The sequence below is a fragment of the Nannospalax galili genome, unplaced genomic scaffold (genome assembly GCF_000622305.1).
Source record: "Nannospalax galili isolate Female #2095 unplaced genomic scaffold, S.galili_v1.0 scaffold31, whole genome shotgun sequence".
Lineage (NCBI taxonomy): Eukaryota > Metazoa > Chordata > Mammalia > Rodentia > Spalacidae > Nannospalax > Nannospalax galili.
This window is the reverse complement of record NW_008332149.1, coordinates 5286159-5311216: the sequence shown is the minus strand read 5'-3', so window position 1 is coordinate 5311216 and position 25058 is coordinate 5286159.

Below are 25058 nucleotides of genomic sequence, written 5' to 3'. Positions count from 1 at the left end.
TTCCGATCTTGAGCCAGCCCCATCCATCCAGAGAGGTGGCCACCTTCCTCCAAGAGGAAGAATGGGTAGCCAGGTGCAAAGAACTAAACTGGGTTGGGTTTTTCTAGAATTTCTCCCATAGAAATATCAAGAAAATTAGCTCATGACAGTGGACACTCAGGCTGGGACCACTGGTTTGGTAGCCTGTCGTGTGAACTTTTCCTGGGGAAATGTGAACAAATGCTTACTCACCCCAGATAGGGCACCAATAATAAACCAAACAAGTGATTCTACTCATCTGGCTTGATGAGTTAATGCGTTTACTGAGCTTATTTACTGGAGCATGGATGAGGGGTTACTCACAGGAGCATGGGTGACCCCCAAACAGCTGCATCACTGAAAAATCTCACCCCAGCTTGGGTAGTGACTTGCCCATATCTCCATAGCTGAGAATCAGTCTCCCCTTCTGTTAGCCTTCCAGGCTCTATATACACTAGCAGAATTATATGCGGCTGGGGAAAGGGGCTGTAGGAGTCTAATGGCCCTCCAGCCCCTCCTTCTATGAAGGAGCATCAACAGGCCCCACCTTGTTGAGGGTCCGGTAGTGACTTGCCCATATCTCCATAGCTGAGAATCAGTCTCCCCTTCTGTTAGCCTTCCAGGCTCTATATACACTAGCAGAATTATATGCGGCTGGGGAAAGGGGCTGTAGGAGGGAGTGGCTAGAATCTCAGATGAAGGTCTTCTAATGGCCCTCCAGCCCCTCCTTCTATGAAGGAACATCAACAGGCCCCACCTTGTTGAGGGTCCCTTGTGGGTAATTATAACTGTTCTGATTAAGATGGTAACGATTGCTATGCTCCAGAAGACAGTGTTCCACAACATGGGTGGACTCCAGAGTGGCCCCCAAACTCCACCTCTTGCCATTCACACCTCTGTGTGAGCCCTAACCCTGAAAATAGGAAGAATCTATGATGTGCTTCCAGTCAATAGATTATGGCAAAAAGTGACTGGAAGTGTGGAATTATACAGCCATGGTGCCATGTAGGGAGGAGATAACTTTTCTTCATATCTTTAAAGAAGTAAGTAAAGCTGCAGAGTAGGCCATGTGGCAAGGAGCTGAGGGCAGCCAGCAGCTAGCAAGGTACTGAGATTCTCAGTCAGGCAGCCTAAGAGGAGCTAGAGTCTATCCCTCAAGTACATCCTGCCACAGTCAGACCTCAGATAAGATCAAGGCACAGGGCTGGGAAGATGACTCAGTAGGTAAAATGCTTGCCTTGTAAGCCTGAGGACCTGCGTTTGATCCTCAGAACACGTTTTTGGTTTTTTTGTTTTGTTTTTTAAAAAGCTAAGCATGGTGGCACGTGCCAGCACTGGAATGGAAACAGACAGATCTCTGGGGCTCACTGGCCAGCCAGCCTAGCCAAGGCAGCATGTTCCAGGCTAATGAGAAACCTTGACTCAAAAAAATAAAAGGTGGATATGTGAGGAACGACATTCAAGGCTGTCTTTTGGCCTCATTTGTATGTGCATGAACAGAGAGAGAGAGAGAGAGAGAGAGAGAGAGAGAGAGAGAGAAAGAGATGGGAGAGAACACACCACAGTCATATACACCTTTATCACCACTTTGTGAGGCCCTAAAGTGCCTGGCTAAGTCTGACCCACAGATTCCTGACCATCAGAAACTATAATATCATCAATTTTTTAATTGATTTTAAGCCACTAAGGTTTGGCTGATATAGTCATACAGCAATAGAAAATAAACCTCTCTAAGGGAGAAGAGGGCTCACATAAGCCAGAACCATGAAGCCAGGAAGAAGGGAAAGTAGGACTTGAGGTGGAAAAAGGGAGCAGAGAGGTGGGGATGGAAACTCCAGCTGACAGTGAGAAAAGGAAGGAACAAGTGGGAAGCTGAGGTTCACCGGGGGGCGAGTGCTGGAGACACTATCTAAGGCCTCTTCTTAGATTTCCGAGACTCGGAGCTTACAGTAACTGCCAGCCATGTGTGTCTATTTCAGATCGAGTTAGTTTAAATTAATTTTAAAACTCAGTTCTTCAGATATGCTAGTCACATTTCAAGTGTTCAATAACCACACATGGATAGTGGTTACCTCTGTAGACTTTTGAAGAAAAGAGAGACTTCTCAACACTCTAGAAAGTTCTATTAGCCAATGTTGTTCTGGATGTTCCTGGAGCTGCTTAAGTTGGTTACATCTCCTGAGGCACTTGGCTCTGCCATTGTTGACTCCCAAGCCTGACTCTCCATTGTTTTTGGGCTGTTAAGCTAAAGACTTGAAATCATATCCAATATTTTGACATCTGTTCTACCCAGCTGGCCATCCATGCAACACATCTTCAGTGACAACAGTCGACACTCAACATTCCATCTCATCTAACACGTCAGCTCTCCTGAGCTTTCCTTTCCTGTCACCCAGGCTACCCTGACCTCCCACCTGCCCTGCATGCCCAGAGGACTCTTTAGATGTCAACTGAATTCTTTCCTATTATCCCCTTGAGAATGAACTTGGGGCGGGGGGACGTACAGCGCCTGACAAGAAGCATTTCTTACACTTGTGTCTCTGTGCTCCAGCTGACACAAGGTTTGTTTCCCCTGCTGACCTTTGCCCTCCCAAGCATGGTTAGCTCATTAACCATTTTGCTATTACTGTACCTTTAAATCAGACACCAGAAAATCTATTCCCTTGCTGGTATAGGTGTCTGCTGTAAAACTTTATCTCTCCCTCAGCTCAGGTAACAGGATATTAAAATGTTTGTATCAAGCATGCTGAAAAGTTCAACTGTCAAAAATAGCAATTTGATGTCAAGTTCAAAATGAAATAGACAGTCCCAGGAGGACAATTTCGAAGAATCTGCTTTTGTCAAACCTGGATGGAGGTGGGGGGAGGGGGACAGCAGTGAATAAGAGCAACTGATGGAGTGGAGGGTTGAGGGGCCGGGGACCAGGAGCGCTCCTTGTCTGATAGGGCCGGATTTTCACATCCAGTTCGAACGTAATTCACACATAGTAACTCACTGAAAGTCAACCAGCAGGTGACGGATCGAGTGGCCCATAAGCCAAGGGGATTTATTGTCTAATTGTCCACCACTAAACTTTCCATTTCCAACTTAGCTCCAGTCAGGAAAAGAAATAAGATGTACAAAATGAGAAGTAAGGGGTGATGAAGGGAGGGGAAGGCTGATCGGGAGTGACAGGAAATGAAACTTCTGTTCAGCCAGTGCTGCTGCGTGCTCTGTGCATCATCTGAAGCCAGTGAGGGCCTGTGTGCAGAGGCTGAGGCTGCTGCACCTGGGAATCCCAGGACAGGGTGTGCTGTGCATCCATAAACACGTTGTGTCAACAGATATTAAACTAGAACATTGGTCTGAGCCCTGTCCACCCCCAGATCCCGCCCCCCACCCCGTCGTCCTCCTAAGGGAAATTCCAGGTCTGTACCTCCAGGTCTGGAACACAACTCATCTCTGTGCTGGCGACACACTCTGAAGATGAAAGAGCAGGGTCTTTGCAATCAGTCTTTGATTCAAGCTGGTCTGTGCAAGTGGCCAGCTCCAGGCCCTGGGCAAGTGATTTCGTTGTTCCTAAACTCATTTCCTCATGGGTACAACACAGATAGAATAATTCCTACCACATGGGTTTTGTGTAAATTAAATGAGATCGTTTAAGATAGCACTTAACGTACACAGACTCTATCAACATTAGCTGCTACCATTGTTCAGATTATTGTTGCCGTCACGATCAGCATCATTATTTTTATTCCTATGACTCACAACCCAACATCAGTGGCGCTGCTCTCATAAATCAGCTGCAGCCCTCTTGGACTGCAAATAAGGCTTTGCTGAATCAAACCTTTCCTCTCTGTGTTTGTCTTCATAATACTTACCACAGTTTGAAATTATAGATTTATAGATGCACCTACTGATCTATCATCTGCCTTGTTTCTGTTCAATAGAAGGGTTCTGTCTTGTTCATTTCTCAAAGCATTCAAATTACATTCAAACTTTATACGTGTGTGGATGTATACGTGCATGTGGGTAAGCATGTGGGTACACATGTGGGAATGTGTGCGGAGGCCAGAGGTCAACATCAGATGTCTTCCTCAATGACTTTCCACCTTACCTGTTTCTCCAGACAAGGTCTCTCACTCAACCTGGGTGGAGCTCATCAACTCTATCAGGCTGGCTGGCCAGCAAGCTCCAGGAAGATGGTTGTATCTGCCGCCCCCGCACAGGGATTGCAGACATGTACCAACGTGCTGGGCCTTTATATGGGTGGTGGGAATTATAACTCAGATCCATATTTGCCCAAATTACATTAAAGCTTAAATAGAGTCTGCACTGTCTCAGATGACAGAATGCCAAATGGTGTTGCTGAATCTTGAGTTTAGGTGAAGCCAGGAAGACTCTTTCCCTTTATTTCTTGTGCTCTTTGGGTTTCTTTGCTCCATCATCAGATACTTTTTCTCCACGTAGAGACAATGTTGCCCACGGCAGTTGCAGATAAGAGTTAAATGTGCTTACTGCAGCTTCTGGTGAAAAACCCTAAGGCAGATTCTGATTGGCCAGATTGACAAAGTCACATGGTTCTGTCTGAACCAATCATAAGTGCATTCTAATAGGACCATCCTGGCAGATACCAGCCTTGACTAGTAGGAAGGTGAGTTAACCTTGGCCAAATCAAGCAGAGAGCAGAAATATTATGGAATTAAAGGAGAAGGAGGTGCCCAAAGAATACTGAGCACACAAAAATAGTAACAGGAAACCAGTCCACTGTATACACAGTACTTAGAAAGGAACAGCTGCAGTATGAGTGCTCAGCACACATTTGTAGAATGAATGCATTTTGTGTCCATTTCTGGAGACCTTGATGCCTAAGTAAAAAAAAAAAAACCAAGGGCATGAAAACTGTCAAGATCCATCCCCTGATACGAGGCTTCCTCCAACACTCAAGAGCAGGGTGATTTTGGATCAGTACTTTCTCCCCTCTGAACGTCTATCCTTCCCCCCAAATCCAACTAGGAAACAATTCCTCTAGCAACAGCTCTTGGGATTATTCTGAGTATTACATTAGAGGACATTACATACATTACATGTATTACATACACACACACACACACACACACACACACACACAGAAGAGCATATCTGCTGGTGCATGGTATTTATGGACACCTGACATCCTGGCACTGGGATTTATGAATGCACAAGCTTCAACCCATACCCACAATCCGGATGGATGGATGGATGGATGGATGGATGGATGGACGGATGTAGAGATAGACAGATATAGCTATATATGAACTCTTAGAATCGTAGATAAATGGGTGTTGCTGATAACAAGGAGGCAGCTATGGAGGTTTAGAGTCAACGCCTCCCCTATGTCTTGGAAGTTCCTTCGGTGCTCGGCACATCATAAGGATTGTAGTGGCAACAGGATTCTGCCACTCTTCCTATTTTTTTTTAAATATCTATTTAGTGCTTACACAAGTGCTTTGGTACAGAATAAGCTGTGAGTTCATGCATAGTGTGTGTGTGTGTGTGTGTGTGTGTGTGTGTGTGTGTGTGTGTGTAACCAAGCTTTAACTAAAACCTCAGGAGTTTTCAATCTGTTTTCCTAATAAAGTTTGCTCAGAAACATTGGATCAGCAGTGACTGTCAAGAGACCCCAGGGCCCTTTGTGCAAATTGAAAAGCCTCCTGAGCTTGCTCCTGTTTTTATTATGGGAATCACACCAAATGTGATAATTTTTGAGAAGCGTCTTCGTGTCAACTTCTAATTGTGCATGTTCATAAGCAGCTGAATGGGAATGCATCATCTCAATCCATCTGTGATTACAGTCGCCAAACATAGAAATGTCCCCATCAGACCCGAAATAGAAAAACCTCACCTTTAATAACTTCACATTGAACAAAGGCTGGGACACTGCTCCCAGAGGGAAAGTAGCATCTAACACTCCTTCCCTGCAGTTTACTCACATAATTCGAAGATGTATGTGATCTGAGGTTTGTTTGGGGGCTGCCTTCTCTGACAGCCAAATCTGAACTGCTATCCATACCAGCTACCCAGATGTGTGCTGTGAGCAGACTTACAACCTCTGCTGGACAACTCTGCCTTCAACTCAGCATTATGCTAATTGCTAATTCATAATTTAGGTATATTTTTGCTTTAGGTAATTCTTTTCATAATATAAATAAATAAATAAATTTTTCTTCCCATCTTGGGAATTTGGTCTTTGTTTAGAACTAGGAAAGAAAAACATGGGACTTTTTTTAAAAAGATTTTTTTTATTTGTATGAGTGTTTTGCCTGTGTGTAATGAATGATATGTACCACATGTGTGTAGTGCCCAAGGAGGCCAGAAGAGGGTGTTGGATTCTGTGGAACTGGAGTTACAGATGGCTGTGAACCACCATGTGGTGCTGGGAACCAAATCCGGGTACTCTGTAAGAGCAGCAAGTGCTCTGAACTATCGAGCCATTTCTCCAGCCCAACACTGGCATTTACTCCACACTTGATTTAATAAGTGGGTAAACCGAGGTACAGAAAAATTGAGTGTCTCCATCAGACCCTAAGACACATAGTAGGTACTTAACAAATCCTTGCTAGATTGAACCAAGTTGGATTTTAAGTCAGTGATTATTTTTTAGCATAATTAGTGATTTAACATGAAAATAACACGGTGTGTACTGTATTTCCACCATGTACTGCAGCTCACATAAGTGGAAAAGGCCAGCAGTGGCCCATCCAGCTCTACTTGAAAATCCCAAGCAAGCCTAGATTGCACCAGGAGCAGGACAGAGGCTGGAGAGTAAAGCAGGCTTCTAATTCCAACCTTTCTCAAAGATATGGACAACTCCTTGGAAGGAATCCTCCTTAGGGAGTTCTCTGAATGTTCATCAGCTCTCCAAGACTATAACAAATACCTGAACCTGAAACATATTATAAAGTAAAAAGGGTTATTTTGGCTCACAGTCTAGAAGGTTGCTTTTTGGCCAGTAGCCAAGCAGCACATCATGGTTGGGAGGACAGGGCAGGGCAAAGGTGCTCGCCTCATGGCCAGGGAGTAACAAAGAGAAAGGAGGAGGCTGGTCCTGGGATCCCCATAAAGGGCACAACCCCAATGACCTAAGACCTCACAATACCACCTAGCCGGGACCAAGCAGTTAACAATGAGGTACTTTTTATTCATTATTTCTTCTAATTAATTACCCATAAACCCCATGCATGCTATTCTTATACCCCTTTTACAGATGATAAAACAGAGGTCAAAGAAGTTATCCAAGGTCTCACAAGGAACAAATAGCCCAAAAAGTGTCAACACAGCTTCATCTGGCTCAAAGCTGGGAATCTCTCTCTCTCTCTCTCTCTCTCTCTCTCTCTCTCTCTCTCTCTCTCTCTCATTGGCTTTGCCTGGGAAGACATCTTAGAATACTCCCCTTTCACACAGGGTTTGGTAATTGAAGTTCCCATACGCTCCTTTCACACAGGGTTTGGTAACTGAAGTTCCCATACTCTCCTTTCACACTGGGTTTGGTAATTGAGGTTCCTCACAGGGCATTTGCTTTGCACTGACAAACTTGTATCTGGTCCTCTGGGAATGGTTATGGTGTGACTGCCTTCAAGAAGGAAGGCCTAGCCATAAGCCCAAAGCCCTCAAAAATGAGCTGTTGACTGGGGATGCCTCAGAGTGTGGTGAGAGCACAAATCCAGAGACTGCCTCACCTGGATGCACTGCAGAGTTCCTGTCCAGGTTAAGTTTTTATTTTTGGACTATTTAGGCCACCATAATGCAGGGGTCTCAGCTTCAGTTAGGTTGGGTTCACTGCAGGATTCAGGAAACTTGAATGAGAACATGAGGCTGGCCTTCCAAAGATCTAATGGCATGAGGGACCAGGAGCCTTCTAGGAGGGGACTCACCCCAAGGGAACAAATCCAGGTATATGGACTTGTGTTAGAGGAAGGGGGAATCTTGGTGCAGCAAACTGTGACAAGTGTCCCTCAGCTTTACTCGCTCTCTGAGATGTTCATGAGTGAGGGCCCAGGATGGCGCCCTGCTGTCCCTCCCCTGTCCAACCCAGTGAATTGCTACTTCACTTGTCACTGAACATGACAGCCAATTTGGCAAGAAGAGAACTCCAACTCACTGCTCCATTCTCACAGAAAATATGCCTGTGTCTACAAATGTGTCCCAAATGAATAGCAAATTACCACCACTACCCTTGCACATGCATCTTGGTGTCAGATTTGTTTTTTACATCAAGTATGTGATATTTTTCTCAAACCAGGTTTTTTACAAAATTCTTATTGATTTTTTACATGAGGAATTTTCCCACCAACCAGCAGTTCCTTTTGGAGGAGAATGGGTCAACCCAGCGTGATGGGCAATTGTCCTTCGGTAAGGAACCCTGGGAAGCCTGTGCTTAGAGCTCGACACTCGGCCAGTTTCTTCTCCAGTCCCTTGTCCCTCCAGCTACTATAACAGTTGCCCATTCCCAAAAGGCCCCCTCCCTGCAGCCACGCCCCAACAACCACTTTCCTCAGATGAAATTCAATTTCCACTGGTTGTGTTTTCTGTGCAAATTGCTGGTAAGCTGTATCTTTGAATTGGCTTTAACATCATCTTGAAATGTTAAAGATTTTGTAATGTCATTGATTCCTTTACTTTTCTGGGATTTTTAGTTAGATAATTATAAGCAATCACTAGAGTTTTATGCTCTGAAATATACAGAATACCGTGCTTTCATGCCGCTGAGCTTTTATGTGTATCTTCCCCTCTGCCTGGAATGCTGGTAAGAGCTGGTACTAGCTGAGCATGTACTATGTACCAGGAACGGTGCTAAATGTGTCACGACACTCTTATGAAATAGGTACTGTTATGGGTCTGATTTATAGGTTGGAGAAACTCAGGCATTGAATAATAAACAACTTTCCCAAGCTTACACATTTAGCCAGTAGTTAAAAGTAAAATTCAAAGCCTGTCTGCCTGACACTAAAACTGAGCTCCTGATCATTCCAGCCAACCACTTCCTGACAGACTGTTCTTCAAGTCCATCCCCTTGGTCAACCATTGAAAATCTAGCCAGACTTCAGAATCCTGACCCAGAGCCCCCCTCCTTTTGGAGGGACTTAGGGGATACAGCAGAACCATGCTATGTAGACCAAACTGACCTAGAGCTCAAGATCCTCCAGCCTCAGGGCTGGAAAGATGGCTTAACGGTTAAGAGCACTAGGTGCTCTTACAGAGGACCCATGTTTGGTTCCCAACACTCACATGACAGCTAAGAGCCATCTGTAACTCCAGTTCCAGGGAATCCAACACCCTCTTCTGACCTCCGTGGGCATAACATGATATGGGTGCTCTTACATACATGCAGGCAATACTCAAACACATAAAATAAAAATAATAATAAATAAAATATTTTTTAAAGATCCTCCAGCCTCAGCCTCCTGAGTGCCGTGATTGCAGGTGAGCACCATCACCCCAGTCAGGAGCACCAAATTTATGAAGCCCTTCCTGATTCCCACAGAGGGAAGCACTACATCTGAGGCGCTTTGAACCTATACACACGTCATTTTCTTTGGTTTCATTTTGCCATTAGGACCATTTGTTACTATGGCTAACTTTCAAACCAAACTGTAAATTCCACACAGAGAGGTAGCTCATCTTCCACCTCTGTGTCTCTCAGAAGCCTGACACATTACAGATGGACACATGGATCAACCACTTACTTGGAGAAAGGAATCAAATTAACAGTGCTGTTATTTGGAGGAAACTGGGGCTCCTATACTCCCTCTCCACTCCAGTCCTCTCTGCACCCTGAGACATACAGCATAACCTTCCAGGATCAGTCCTCAAGACTTCGTCATTCATCTCTGCAAACAGGCTTCTCTGGGTCCCCTTCTCTTTGGAATTATTCTTTAGAAAGGAGGTGGACTGGCAGTTTTACGAGCACACTCATTGTCTGTCCTGACAGCTTCATCTCCCACCATCAGCAACTGTTCCCTTTCCTCTGCAAGCAGCTTAAATCAAAAACTCTCAGCCTGCCACACAACAACAGACTCTAATTGCTGTGTGTGTGTTTTTCATTCAAGCTTAATGATCTTCTCCTTACGACTAAGCCATAATTACTGTTCAGAGTTCAGTGCATTCGTTCAGTAATGAGGAGCCATGCATTCTTTTTCCTTATCATATCTAATTTAAATGGTCCTCTCTAAATGGTAGCTACGACATGGTGACAAGACAGTACATAGGCTCAGTTTTCTGTTGTTGTTAAGTACAAATATTTTGATAAGTGCAGCTAATATGAGATATTTCCTCTTAGCTGGATATGATACACATTGAAATATGACACTGGGACCATCTGTTCTTCATCATAAATATAAATGAAGTGATAATGAGCAAAATGTGTTAAGGACTATCAGGATGATTGCGCTCTGATGGTTTAATTTGGATCTTCATTAATCTAAAAATAAAACAATCTACAAATGACAAATGAACACATTTTTACTGATGCTCTGCAAGTATCTTTTAGGCTGCGGACTACGCTTTTGTGACTTTGAATGAGAGGTGAATAATGAGAAGATAGTTATCTAAGTTCCCACTGACTGAGTTCTCTGTTCAGATCCTGAGCTCACTGCTCCCGTAGGGCTGGGGGTCAAATCCTGGTCTGCATACCCAGCCCCACACAAGGGAACATGAAAGGTCTGGGTGCAGGACTTCCTCAGAGGGTAACCTTGGCCAAGGGACTTCTCCTCTCTGAGTCTCCATTTCCTTAACTCCCCAGGTTGTGAGGAGCTCTGTGAGCCAGCCAAAGCCCGACACCCACATAATTCTTGGCACTACAGAGCAGTTTACTGACAGCTAACATTTAGTGAACACTGAGAGTTTAGGTGGATCTTATAGAAAACATTATTTATTCATTACTATTTCTTTCCGTTTTATTTACCTATTTTTATTCTTTATTACCTCTGTGTGTGTGTGTTGGATGCAGCTTGTGTGTGTCCGTTTGCAGGTGAGAACTCAACTTTGGGTATCTTCTTCTGTCACCTTCCATCTTGGTTTTTGGTTTTCTTTTTCTTTTTTGAGGCAGGATCTCTCACTGAACCTAGAGCTCACCATCTCGGCTACACTGGCTGGCCAGCAAGCCTGGGAATCCTCCTGTCTCCATCCCCAGCACTAGGATCACAAGCACACACTGAAGTGCCTGGTTTTCACAAGAGTGTTAGCGTTCAAGTTCAGTTCTCTCCATTCTACACCTAAAGAAATAAGCAATTTGCCAGAATGAGGTCCCACCCAGGCAATCTCATCCTTCAACTTCATAGGTTTTTATTATCATCATTGGTGGTGTTATGTAGCCCCAATTTGTATGGAAAGGTAATGCATCATTTTCTAGACAAAGTCTGCACACCAGTCTACTTCTTCTCAGGGTACTGGAGTTCACTAGGGGTGATAGAGTTTATCGATAACTTTTCTTTTCCCAAGCTCATCAAGTCAGCTGTAGGGATCCTTTATCTACCTTTCCTCACCCCACTGAGGTCTTCCTGTCAGTTCACTCTCCCAGGAAAGAGGGACAACTTCCACAAGACTGCTCAGGGATTTCTGGAGATGTCTCCAAGTCCAAACAGCTCTGACAGTGTCTTGCTGGGCATCAAACTCATCCCCATGTCACTGCTGTCATTGTTGCCCCTTCCAGCAGATGAACCCCAAGAGTGCAAATGGGCCTTACACACATTTGTTCACTCTTCTCTCTCCTGACACTCAGGCTTCCATTTGCTGAGGGACTGCCACGTGCTGGACATCACTCCAGACAACTGATACGCACTGTGTCATTTAATGCTCAGGGCACTCTTGAGATTGTCCCTTCTATTTTAGGAAACAGAAGTAGAGATTCTGAGAGTTGAAACAGCTTCCTCGTTTTACATCATTCATTTTAGTTACAGTTCACTGTGATCACATACCTGACAAGACATAACTTAAGGGAGGAGGGGTTTGTTTTGGCTCATGGTTTGAGGGGCTACAGTCCATCACGGTGGGGCAAGCATGAGGACAGACAGATCCACGGCTACAGGAGTGAGAGGCTGCCTGCTCCTCTGGGAAGGTCAGAAAGTAGAGAGAGATGAATGCTGATGCTCAGCTCGGTTTCTTCTTTTATTTCACCAAGCTCACAGCGCATGGAATGGTGCCTCCCACGTTCGGGGTAGGTCTTCCCCCCTCAATTAATTCTCTCTGTAACATTCTCACAGACACACCTAAGGGTGCACCTCAGTGATCAAATCAATTTGAGGATGAAGATTAACCATCATATCATCCCTCAAGACCAACCAACTCTTCAGGTTTGCCTACAGGGATATTTTTCCTGACTCCCCTTCCTCTCCAGTCCATACTTGGTTTGGATGCGTACCTCTGTGTTCACTCCTAAACCTCCAGTCATCTTGTACTCCAATCACCTAGACCTGGCTTTTCCCCTGGGTTTTATACTTTAGAGTTCATGTAGCACCTAACCGGGGCATCCATGAATGACGAATATAATGAACAAATGCATCCTAGAGTTACATGGAGGTCATACAGCATATGGCCAACCACAAATGTGCAAGCAGGCTGCCTGGCTCTTGGTTCTTTGCTAACTTTGCTTCCTTAGACAAGTAGTTCGACCCTGCTGAGTCTCATTTTCATCATCTATGAAACAGAGATGATGGCAGCTGCATTAAGTGAGTTCATATATGTGAACTTTCAGTAAGAGTGTCTGGCCAGGCACAAGAGGCCAGTGAGGAGCCAGGGTGTCTTGCTTGTCATCTAGATCCCCATCACCAGACCTTACTGGGCAAAGCTTCTCAAAGCCTAGGGGGTCTTCTGCTTGAATTCACATCCTGCTTTGAATGGGGGGTGGGCAGAATCCTCCAAATCACAAGCAGGAGGAAAAAAATAGTGATTCAATCAAAACAGTGAAAAGTCAAATTTATAAAATTGTACTTAAAATTTTTTATTGGGGTTTTGAAATTTCATACATTTCCCACCCAAATGTAGACCCCCTCCCCCATCCATGCCTCCCCCTATCACCCCCACCAAACCCTATGCACTCTGCCATACATGCTAAGTCCTATTGATTCAGGTGTTTGTACCCAAATAACCTTCAGTGTAAATGTGTCCACTGGACTCTAGTCAGCCCATCCAGTGGTCGTATGTAAGTCGTACTCTCCCTCACCCAGCAGCAGTCAGTCTCAAATAGTTCTCAATCTAGTGCTGGCCCGCCACCTATTTCTCACCTCCCCTTTGGATCCTTGTTTAACTGAGCTGACATGGGTCCCTGCTTGATGTCACCACTGCCACAGGCTCACATGAGCAAAATTTTTTGAACCTGCTTTTGAGAGGACTGAGGAGCAGACATAGAAGATCCCACTGTTACTTCTTGATGAGCATGCCCAGGGAAGTTCTTGGGGTAGCCAAAGAATGATCAGTCGTGGGGTTCAAAGAAGAGCATAAACCTGAATGGGGTCTGCCCCTCTGACTTTGCCCATCCACCACAGAATCCCTCTCCTTGCCCAAAGCTGGAGAGTCTGGTGAGTAGTGAAGAGAGAGGCTAAGCTGAGTCTTTGAGTCACATGCCTGCTTTGTACAAGTACCTCCAGTACCCTTATCCCTTACTGGCCATTCTATAATGACCCATTAGTCACAGCAGACAGGCCAATCCCACAACTGCTATTGAAACCCAGCCCAAAGACATGTCTTCACACAATCAGTTCTCAACTGACACCATTCCCACACCTTGAAAACAGAGGTTTCTCTGGGTCGAGCTGGTGGCTATCCCCAGGTACTGTGTAGATCCTCCCCTGGGTCTTTATGCCCGGTCCTTGCTTCAAAGGCCCTTTCTTCTCCTTTCCACCTTTTTCCAGGGCTCAGTTCCAGTCACTGGCTCTGTGCCCACTTTCCACCTCAGAAACCCCAGCAGACGCCCTGCCAGTGCGGTTCTGACTTCTGCCCTGCAACCCTGGTGCACTGTACTGCCCCAGCACAATGCCTACCAGCTATTCCTTCAGCACAGCACTCCTGATGCCACAGAACCTTTGTAAACATGTGTAGACTGAAAGATAAGCTTCATGGGTAAGGAGAGAACCCAGTGGTGCTCAGAAAAGATTGGAGCTAAAAATCAAGTTCATATGATACCGAGTGTTCTGAAATTGTTCTCTGTGTGTGTTTCTAGCAGAAATGTCTTACAGCATGCTTTTATCACTTTAACGTGGGGTTGTTTTTCTCCCAGAGTGCTTTACCTCTGCTCACCATGTGTGAACGAATAGCTCTGTGGTCTGTGGGAGAGCTCTATGCCAAAGTCCAAAATGATGAAGTCCAACACAAGGAGTATGTTGAAGTCTGACTAAAATACCTTGAACCATTTGGGGGAAAACACATATAATCCACCAGTGTTCCACATGGCTATTTATTCCACTGAGTCTTTCTTATTCATGCTCTAACATAAGCCACAACTAACTATATTCAAAGATGTCACCCTGTTCCCAAATAGGAAAAAAAAAAATATCAAGCAAATGGAGAGAGTAAAATAGAGCACAGAGTTTTAATCATTGTTTTTCAAAGGGTCTTTTATCCTTTTGCAGGATTCTGCATCAGATTATATAGTAATCAGAAAAAGTGATTTGCAAGTTCAAGATAGACAAAAACCCAGCACAGAAGTGGGGAAATGGGTAAGAAGCCCCAACCTTAGCTGGGGAACTATGGATAGCCAATGACTACTGGGAGAGGGAGGGCTGGTTTTCTTTTTTTAAACATTTTATTTATTATTTCTATTCTATATGTGTGAGTGTATAGCCTGCATATATATATAAGTGAACCCATGTTATGCAATGTCTGAGGAGTCAAAGGTGTCGGATCTCCTAGAACTAGAGTTACAGACAGTTGTCAGCTGCCATATGGGTGCTGGGAATCAAACCCAAGTCCTCTGCAAGAGCATCCAGTACTCTTAACCACTGAGCCATCCCTCCCTCTAGCCTGGAGAATTGCTTTACTTTAAGGGATTGACTAGATAGGTTGACTAGGCTCCAGTGAATGGACTCACACCAACGGACATTTGGGGACAATAGGACTTAACATATATGACAGAATGTATGAAATCCAGTGGGGAGGAGGGCTAAGGAGAAGGATGTAGAAAGGGGAGCGGGTTTATATATGATCGAGATGTATTATATGAAATTTGCAAAAATTAAAATTAAAAGTGATCTGAAAATGCTGTGAACAAATTAAAATGAGAGAAGACCAGGTTAATGATCTCTTTAAAGTTTAGTTACTTGGCTGGACCTTGATGCTCAATACCACTTCCATCATTACCCCGTGTGTAAGATTCCTTTATAAGTGCTCTGAAAATTTCGATCCTGAACAGGGTGTCTGAATAGGGTGGAGTCTGGTAGTTAAACTCATCTCTACTCTAAGCTGTTTGCCCTTTGTTAAAAAACAAATTAAGTGATTTTGCAAGAATGATATCAATTTTATTGAGCTGTCGCTACAATTCTAGATAGAGACTTCATCTGTACCTTGTTCTCTTAAGTCAGAGACCTTTTGATGTGTGGCAAAGATAAACAATTGACACCCCATTATTCCAACTTTGTACTGTAATTATACCTCCTCCATTATGAGTAAAAGTTAAAGAAAAAAAAAAAGACATCAAAAGTCACTGCTGAAGCTGCTGCTCACAAACACTACAGGTTGCCTGTTCACACAAGTCAGAAAGTTGGTTTTGAGGGGACTCTCTAAATGGAAAGCTGATTATTCCTTTGAAAAAGGTAACATTCCTGTTTTCTGCAATTAACTGCATCCTTGAAAGGCAACAGGCATGGAAGAATCACACGTCTATGGTGATTTTTTTCAAAGAAAACAATTAGTACCCATATCAAAAAAGTTAATTCGGATTAATTAAAGAACACCCACATCAGTTAAATATAATCCTTCCTTTTTCACTTAACCGGCTGGATTACAGTGTGTTGCTTAAAAGTGTTGGGCTTCAAGATAATAAAGAATGACAGTTGAAGGGTCTGGGGCTTGGAAGAAAACTTTAGGGTCTGTAACCATTTTAATTGCACATAATTATGGATAAGGAAGTGGAACAATTTAATTTCTGGGCCTTCATGCTATTAGAAGGCTAATGAAACAGTATCAAAATTGGTTATTTAAGTTAAATTGCAAGAAGCTGCTTTGCATTCTAGTATAAATGGAAAGTAAACGAAAGGTTGAATGAGTTTTCCCCCAGCTTTCTGTTTATACAATATAATGGCAATTCAAGATCTACTAGAATTGTCTATGGAGAGTTGGAACAAGTCAAGTGGACATACTTTTGAAATATTTGTTTTATTTTAAAATCTGTAAATACAGAATAAGGTGAGGAAGTCAAGAAAAATCCACCCTTGAATGCACCAGATGAGTCTTAGAGACATAAGAAACTTGCAACTGTTGTATCTGGGAGGGAGTTGGTTATAAAAGGGGTAGCCCTGGGAGGAAATCTTAGCTTTAATAAATGCCTTTTATGATGTTAGAATGTTGTTTTTAAAATGAGAATCTGGCTCAGTAGATAATGGGCTCTCCTTGACATAAAAGTGAGGACCTGACCTGAGTCTGGATCCCAGCACCTATGTGAAAACCCAGGTGTGGCAATATGTATCAGAAATCCCACTGCTGAGGAGGCAGAGATGGGTGGATCCCAGGGGCTTGCCGGCCAGCCAGTCTAGTCAAATAGCAAGCTCAGTAAAGGACCCTGCCTCAAAAAACATGGTGGAGAGTAACTGACAGAGAAAGACACCTGATGTTGACCTCTGCATCTGCAGGCACTCACACTTGGGCACGTCTCATACACAAACACAGACACACAGACACACACACAGACATACACACACACTTATAAATGAAATGAAATCTTTATACAATTACCGGTAATCTCATCTATCAAATATTAGACTATTACCACTGGGTTTGCTTACAGTATTTTACTATGGATGAACATATGTTTCCTTCTTTATAAAATTGGGACCATTTTATATTTTATAATCTACCACATTCTGAGCTTTTCCCATTTGATTAAACATCCTGCTGAAACTTCACTATGAATAGCCTAGTGACCATTTGCCAATGAACTGTTTCTTCAGTAAATCTCTGTTGTGGGCACTTAGCAGTGTTCTTTTTGTTGTTGTTGTTGCTGTAAATAGATCCACAGCAAACATCCTCATCTTTAACTTTTTCTATACCTTCTTGAGTATTTTCTTTTGTGTGTGCATGTATTTGCATGTATGTGTGGGGGTAGTACATGTGCATGTGTGTGCGTGTGAGTGTGGAGGCCAGAGGCTGACATTGAGTGTCGTCCTCTATGGCTTTCCACTTTATTTTTTAAGACAGGGTCTCTCACTGAAACTAGCGCTTGCTGATCCAACTAGACTGACTGGCTATCAAGCCCCCAAAATCCTCCTGTCTCCAAGTCCTGAATGCTGGGATTATAGGCATGTACCACTGCAGACACGACAGCCTGCATTTAATCCCCAGCACCCACTTTAAAACAATTTGGTGCAGTGGTGCTGAGGAGGTAGATGCAGACATCCCTGGGGTTCACAGATCATCCAACCTAGCCACTCAGTGAGTGCCAGGCCAATGAGAAAGCCTGTCTCAAAAAGCAAGATGGAGGCACCTGAGGAATGACAGTTCAAGTTTTCCTCTGACTCCAAATACACACACACACACACACACACACACACACACACACACACATGCACAGATACATATACACATATAAATAATTAAAAAATAATAAAGAAATAGTGTTCCCTTCCCATCTGTATAACACATAGCAAATGCCCAGGCATGTGAAATGACTTGTAACCTAAAATCAGTACCCTCTTTTTAATTATTATTGTTGTTTTGGGGGTTTTGTTTTTGTTTCATTTTGTTTATCTTTTTGAGACAGAGGTGCTGTAGCCCCAGCTGATCTGAAACTCACTATGTAGACCAGGCTGGCCTCGATCTTACAGAGATCTGTCTGCCTCTGCCTCCCGAGGGCTGGGATTAAAGGCATGCACCACCATGTACCCTCTGAAAAGTTGAGTAACAGTGAGTTAATTTTGGAAAATATTCAATTCATTATGAAAGAGAAAACTGATACATGGACAAAAGTTAACGCAAAATCATTTTACACTTAAATTAATTCACTAATGCTTTTAAATTCTTGCTCCAATTTGAAGACATTAACTCTGGACATGATAGGCAACTTCTTATGGGTTCGCTGAATGCAAGGAAAACAGTACATAATCCAATCAGGACTCCCGTATCCACAGGAAAGGCCTTAGCTTCATGTCAAAATATTGGTAGATTAAGCACATAGATGTTTTCGGTAAAAATAAAATATTTTGAGTATGCCACCCTTTGAAATTACTTCTCTAAACAACTTTTTCAATTAACTGGCTGATAACTATTTTTAATTATGTTGGATAAGATGAGTCTCCAGGAATAGGAAATCTTGGAAAAATCCCGTGAAGAAGACTCATGAAGTCATTTATTTAGCCCTGCAACAATGAAACATCACATTGTACCAAAAGCCCCACGAAAACAAATCGAACAGGATAGTTTCCACGGTCCATGGCACCAAAAAGCATTTACAATTTAGTCTCTGAAGTGGGCTAAATGACCACTTCCCTCCTGGCCTGACATCACTCTCCTGCAGAAGCCTTGTCTGAGAAGATGCGGCCCCTTGTCTGTGTCAAGAAAATTACTTCTCATTCGGGGAGACACATCTAACGTCTCTGTCTTCTCAAGCATCTTCCCTTTGTGCAAATAAAGGCTGGTCTGAAGGACATTTCGTATGAGCAGGACCAGAGATGTGAGGTGAGGGAGGGTGCTGTGGGAATCAACTAATCGTGAAAATAAAAGATAAGAGTATTTCCCATCTGCCAGCCCCTCTAAGTAACAAGGCAGCCCCAGCTCACTGAACACACCCGGTTTTTCCAATGACAGCTTACATGGAAACCTATATGAAAAGTGACCAAATGAGACACTTTCCTGGTTCCAGTTTTTCTTATGATAGCAGTGGGCTGTGCTTCTTTTGAAGTCATTTAATTACATTGCCTATTGTTCCATCACAAGCCTTTAGAAACAAATCACTTTTCCCCAAATGTTAACATTGCTAGGCTAACATTTTCTTATTTATTATCCGGTTTGATTTTCTCCTTAGGCCCTCTTTCTCTTGATGGGTTGTTTAATTATTCCCCGTCTCTGCAAACATCTGGTCTGGCTCTGAGTCCACCCAGAAGCTCCTCTTGTTCTTCCTCTTTCAGCTTCAATTAGAAGTTTGCTAACGCTGGGATCTCCACTCACATCTTGGACCTTTGCAATTAATTTTAATCAGGCTTGTTAACACTTTTTTAATATGTAAGAAATAAGCAAATATGTAACTAAAAAGCCATTTATGTCTTTTATGAAGGTAACAAATATGCAATTAAAAATCCCTTCTCTCGGTGACTTTGCAATAAATTAACTTGTTTTGTCACTATTGTGCTTGGATAATGTCATTTACTCCGGAGTTTTGACAGTCAGATTTTTTTTCATCCTTGGCAAAATTAGCAAGTAATATTAAGATCTAAGAAATGACAATTAGTTTGTGAATTAGGTGGGATATACAATGTGTTAATTATTGAGGGACCAGGCTGCATGCAATTAAAATTTAGCATCCAGATAATGATAATAGAGGAGGTTTCCGAGTATCTAATGAAGTTGAAAATGTTCATTACCAATAAATTAATTCTCAGTTGCTTAACCAGTCTTTAAAATGTCCATACAAAGGGGTAGCTCATCATAATCATTACTGCTCATAAGTAGAATAATAATGGAGGATTTTGAAAGCCTGTAAAGACTTTTACTGTTAGAGTTCTATGCACATTGACAGAGACCATCCCGAAGATTCAGAAACATGATCGCCATAGAGATCCTTGCTGGTCTTCAAACATTCTCTCAAGCTCTCTAAAACTAAAAGAATGAAATCTCAGAGGAAGGGGAGTAGAGAGGAGATATGGGTCAGGATGTCCTGCGTTTATTCAAATGGACCTTCCGTGTTTTAATAATGATTTAGAACATGTCTTCTTTTTAAAAAAATATTTTATTTATTGTTTTTATTTTATGTGTATGCATGTATTGCCTGCATGTAGGTAAGTGCACCCATGTCGTGCAATGCCTGAGGAGAACAGAAGAGACTGTTGGATCCCCTGGAACTGGAGTTACAGACAGTTAGCTACCATGTGGGTGCCAGGATTCAAATCTGGGTCTTCTGCAAGAACAGTGTTCTTAACCACTTAGCCATCTCTCCAGCCCCAGAAACACGTCTTCTCAAGTTGAATTAAATGCATTCCTCTTTGTAATTTGGAAACTGAGTTCCACATCAATTTCTTACTGTTACAGGGACCCCTCTTATTCTAGGAGCAGAAGAATTAGTTACAAGAGGTATTCCCAGGAGACCCAAAATTATAGGGGGGCAAACACAAAAATAAGTCCCTATACTACAGCCAGATAACTACCATGGCAGACAGACAGTTGCAGGCCTTAGATCCTGTGTCGTTCCTCCAGTTGCCGAATACAGTGCATTGTAGGAGACAATCATGGAGACAGGGATCAGACAGCACAATGCTGGCATCTTTGTGAAAGTGGGTGGTGGCTCACACCATAGTAGTAGCATTGAAGAGAGGGGAAGGTAAAGGGCTGTATATTTTGAAGGTAGAATTGTCACCAGGATTTGTTTAGAGAAAGTAGAGATGGTGCTTTTGTTATTGATATTCCCCCCTGCAAAATCATGTTAGGTGGAAACCTCGAGTCCTGTTTGGGGTTTGTGGAGATTCCTGGGCCTATAGGAGACATAAAACAAGGGCATCATGATGGCCCTGGAGTTCAGAGCTGATGCTTATTTGGAACATGGGCAATCATCAACACAGGTAATTCTAAAGCCCTGGAATGGGAGGGCATACCCAGGGACAAAATACGACAGAAGTCCCAGGAACAAGAGACTCCAAAGTTAAAGGGCACGGTGGAAGAAGAGTTGCCAAAGGAGACAGAGAAGGAGCAACCAGAGAAGCCAGCAGAACAGTTGGGACAGCTCGGTACCATGGGAACCAAGAGATGAGAGAAGATGGAAGGGGACAGAAGACCCAGGCCTAGGCATCAATATGATAGGAATTGATCAGAAACACACAGAAAGTTCACAACAGGAGAAAGAAGTAATGTGTGATCCACCCACACAAAGGAAGGCCTCATAGCTGCAGGAAACGACATGGAATGCCCAATGCCCCAATTTTTAGACTTTAATATTTGTACTTTTATTGAGCGAGCGAGCGAGCGAGCGAGAGAGAGAGAGAGAGAGAGAGAGAGAGAGAGAGAATGCATGCCAAGTGCCTGGGGGTTCTCCTGGAGGCCAGAAGAGGGAGTCCAATCCTCTGGAACTAGAGCTACAGGAGGCTGCTGTAAGTTGCCTAAAGTGGGTTTTGAACTCCTATCCTCCAGAAGACCAGGAAGCATGCTCAACCATTGAGACATCTCTCCAGGTCAATATCCGTATTTTAGTTACAAATATATATGCATTGACTAATTAACATCAAGAAATTATATTTGTGGAGCTGGTGAGGTAGCTAAGTGATTAAGAGCGCTGGCTGCTCTTTTAGAAGATCTGGGTCCAGTTCCCAATACCCACATGGCAGTTCGCAACCATCTATAACTCGAGTTGAGGGATCTAATGCCCTCTTCTAGTCTCCTCAGGCAACAAGCACACATGGGGTGCAAATACATGCAAGCAAAGCATTTAGATACATAAAAAATAAAAACAAATCTTTTTAAAAATAAAGAATTATATTTGTAAGCAAGCACTCTACCACTGAGCTATATATCACAGCTATAAAAATTATATTTATCATTTCATTAGTGCCTTCTACACACGTTGCCTTAAGATCAGATTTCTCATAGTCATTCAGTTAATTGTTTGATTAGCGTCTATTCTCGCTTGCTGTTTCTTTTTATCTAGAATATTTTCATTTCTTCTTTGACAATTTCACATGTGTATACAATATACCTTGGTCATAGCCAGCTCAAAGTGCCCCATCTTCCCTCCCACTCTTCCTGGATCTCTCCAATACTTCAATACTTTCCTCTCTCACCTTCATGCCTTCTTTATGTGTATGAGTGTATTGCCTGCACATATGTAAGTGCGCCCATGTCGTACAGTGCCCACAGAGGACAGAAGAGAGCGTCAGATCCCCTGAAACTGAAGTTACAGGTGGTTGTTAGACACTACCACCATGTGGGTGCTGGGATTTGAACCCAGGTCTTCTGCAAGAACAACCAATGCTCTTAACCACTGAGCCATCTCTCCAGCCCCCATGTCTTTTTTTTTAATAACCCACTGAGTCTTAATTAGTGTTGCATACATGTGCATGCATCTGGGTGTGGGGCTATGAACCAGAGTGTGGGCAACCTACCAGTGGCCACATCCTTGAAGAAAAATTACTCTTCTTTCCCAAACACCCATCAGTTACCAATAACTCCTCAGCTAGGGTGTGGCCTCATGAGCCCCTTTCTATCTGCTGCAGTGTTGACTGGCTCAATCCTGTGCAGATAACTACAGCTGCTGTGAGTTCGTGAGTACATAAGTCATGTCACGTCAGAAGACAGTATTTCACAACATTCCTCCTCACCCTCTGGTTCTTACGTTTTTTTCTGCCTCCTCTTTTGAGATGCTCTCGGAGCAGTAGAGAATGGGGAGGTTGATATTGACATCCCATCTAGGGCTGAGCACACAACTCTCACTTATTCTCAGCACGTTATGAATCTCTGCATTGACTGATGCCAACTACAGAAAGAAGGTTGAGAGAAGCACTTATCTATGAGTAGAAACACAAATATTTAGAAAGCAGTTTGACACGTGCCCATTTAGCAAACTAGCAATGGTAGGTACTCCCTAGGACCTAGGACCTTCCCAGCCATGGGCTTTTGACCAGGTTTATAGTGCCAGGCATGAATCCCTTGCTGTGGAACAGGCTTTAAATCCAATCATAAAATAGTTGGTTACTTTCATAACAGTCATGCCACTATTGAACCATTAGGCACGTCTTACCCAGCAGCTTGGTATTGTAGTACACAGGTTCCGTCACTGGGTGAGTACACTCATGACATTTCTCCCACAGTGGCCTGCCATAACACATTCTCACACTGTGAAAACCTGTCAGCAGGGAGGAAATCTTCAGGTCAATTTCAGCTTGATGTCTCTATGTCCTGAAACCAAAGTATGTGGACTCTTCAAAATTGGATAATATTATCTAAGTATGGTGGATAATCAAAAGCAATATCAATAATCAATGTTGTTTGAGGGGCCTCTGGGACTTCTCTGACCAATAACTTGTGAGGAGGTATCCAGTGCCTGACTAAGATTTTAATTTAATAACCTGTGTCTTCTGGGAGAAGTGTTGTCTACCCATGCAATGAACCTCTGTTCAACGTCGCCCTTAAAAATTAAAATACAAAGCAGTGAGTTGCCGTAAGTCTTTTTCTTGTTTTCCTTTTTTCAGAACTTTTATCGGATTTTTTAGAATTTTGTATATTTTGATCACATTCAGACCTCCCCTACCTGTACCCCTTACTACTCCCTGCTGACTTCATGTGCTCCAATTATCGTATATATGTCTTAAGGCCTATCGAGACTCATTTGTGCCAACAAATACTCTTCAGTGTGGGTCTATCCACTGGAGCCTGGTTTCTTGTAAAGTGCTTCTTAAATCCAATCAGAAAGTGGTTGCTTACTCACATAATATTCATGCCACTATTGTACCAGGGAACATAGCTTACCAAGCCACTTGTTATTATAGTTGGTAGGATTCACAGCTGGGCAAGGTTGATGATCAGTTTTCTCTATGGTAGCATGCATAGCACCTCCAGCACTATGAACACTAGCCAGTAGAGATGATGCTTTGAGGTCAGTACCAGCTTGATTTCTCCTTGTGTGTTCTACAGCTCATGTATGTAGTGCCTTTAGCAATAGGGTCTTACTGTCAAGTTCTGGACAACCAAGAGACAGGGCAATGGTCAGTATTATTTTAGGGTCTATGGGATCTCTGATCAATGGCTTCCAAAGAAAGAATGCATTCCTGGCATTGGGATTTTTATTTGCTAGCCTATGTTATCTGGCAGGGGCAATGTCCCCTTGTTATAGGGTAACTCCATTTAATCTCTTTTTATATTGTACATGTATATACTTTAAGAACCGTCTACAATAGATCTCCATGTAACTTTTCTAAAGGCCTTTAGTGTTGGTGATCCCTCTCCATTCTCCCTCCTCTGCCCTGATCACCCTTCCCCACCCCATTTAACCCTTCTTACTTCATTGCTCCCTTTTCCCCCTTTATATCACTGATTCCATCTCCCCTCCCATGAAGTCCCCTTACTAGTTTCCTGACCTTTAGGAATTTTCTGGTTGAAACACACACATCTAAAGATTCAAAGCTAGCATCCATTTATGACAGAGAACATGCAACATTTGTCTTTCTGGGCCTGGGTTCCCTCACTCAGGATGATGGTTTCCAGTTCCATCCATTTACCTGTGAATTTCATAATTTCATCTTAAGAAAGAATAATATTCTGAATAATATTCTATTGTGTAAATGTACCATACATTCATTATCCATTCCTCAGTTGATGGACATGTAGGTTGTTTCTATTTCCTGGCTATTGTGAACAGAGCAGCAATGAAAAGGTATCTCTGCAGTAGGACATAGGGTCCTTTGGGTATATGCCCAGGACTGGTATGGCTAGATCATATGGTAATCTATTTCTAGCTTTTTAAGGAATCTCCACACTATTTCTAGCTCTTTGAGGAATCTCCACACTGATGTCCATAGTGACAGAACCAGTTTACACTCCCATCAGCAGTGGCTAAGGCTTTTTTATACGTCTTTAGTGTTAGTTAATCACTCCCCACTATCTTCCAGCCTCCATCCCTGCTTAAACCTTTTAATTCCCTGAATCCCTTCCCCACCTTAAGGCTTCTTCTCCTCCTCATCTCA